The sequence below is a fragment of the Penaeus monodon genome, chromosome 22 (genome assembly GCF_015228065.2).
Source record: "Penaeus monodon isolate SGIC_2016 chromosome 22, NSTDA_Pmon_1, whole genome shotgun sequence".
Lineage (NCBI taxonomy): Eukaryota > Metazoa > Arthropoda > Malacostraca > Decapoda > Penaeidae > Penaeus > Penaeus monodon.
Window position 1 is genome coordinate 4,067,068 of NC_051407.1, and position 1,380 is coordinate 4,068,447.

Consider the following 1,380-nt stretch of genomic DNA (forward strand, 5'->3'; position numbering starts at 1 on the left):
TTGTTTATGTTTTGATGTTTGATTGGGTTATCGCGCACGTGTCTGTGTTCCTGTGGCTGCATGTGAGAGTGCGTTTATGCATGTAAAGATAACCTGACGACCAGCATTGCATGAGGGACTGGCAACAAATGCAATCATCATGTTGAAAGCAACAGTCATGAAAGTAACTTGTTTGCTGCCTTCGTGCACGCGCACACGTGTTTATGTGTGCCTGCGCGTGTCAGCTGTGTTTGATATCGTGCATGTCCTCGGGAGACACTCACACCAAGAGCTGATCTCGCAAGACCTGACTTTCCTTAAGTCTTTCCACTACTTTCACTCACTATGTGATTGTAAATCGGTCGAAGTACATCCGATAGAAAGCAGGGCGGAAATCGGAGTACTGCTGGTTTGGAAAATCGGGAGAATAATGGGAAGCAATTTAAGCGGAAATTTCTGACAACCGATCACACGGCGCTGATCAGCCTGTCATGAAAACAGACATATATCTCTCACCATCATTCGACAAGGAGGAAATGCATATAGTAAAATAGTGAGTTGGGTATGATATATTAACTAGAACAATATAAAATGTTCGGTTTATATATTATACATTGCCAAATGCGAAAACTTTCACATTCGTTATTACGAAGTGAATGCAGCTTCTCTCGTGTAAGTTGACTGAACCTCGACATTTTAAACTATCATAATAAACATAACTTTCTGTTCCATCTTTTACGAATAAAAGTGAAAAGAAAGGATAATACAGATCACACACTCCTTCACAAAACACAATTCCCAAAGCCTAATACACAATTCGTCAAGATTCGACATACCCTCTACTGTTGCACATAATTCTTACAGTAACATACCCCTGCAAGAAAACCATCAACCTGCGAGAGAATTTTACATAACCATATAATTTAGAATAAAGACAAATTGAGAGTAATCATACTATTTAGAATAAAGACAGATTGTAATCATATAGCATAGAATAGAGAAATACAAAGGATCACATAGTTTAAAATTAAAGAAAACCCAAACCGATCACACGATTTAGAAAAGAGACAGATTCAAAATTATCACACAATTTAGAATTGAAACAAATTCACAGTCCTGTTGCCAACACGACACGAGGCAGTTTCTCAATTGTTGCCACTCCACCTTTTCCTGTGCGCTCCGTTTACTTGATATAGGATCCGATATGCTTGATTACAGAGTGGTCCCTTATCGTAAGTGTGACATAGAATGGAGGCCGTGTTTCCTAAATGGCTTTTTTTATGTTGTTTTGATGGTGTAAGTGCATATGTTAAGTATTATGTACAGAACAGATGGTTGGATATACAGCAGATATTCTACGTTTTTTTTCTGTGGTCATGTAATTGTGTACTTAAAAGAGTA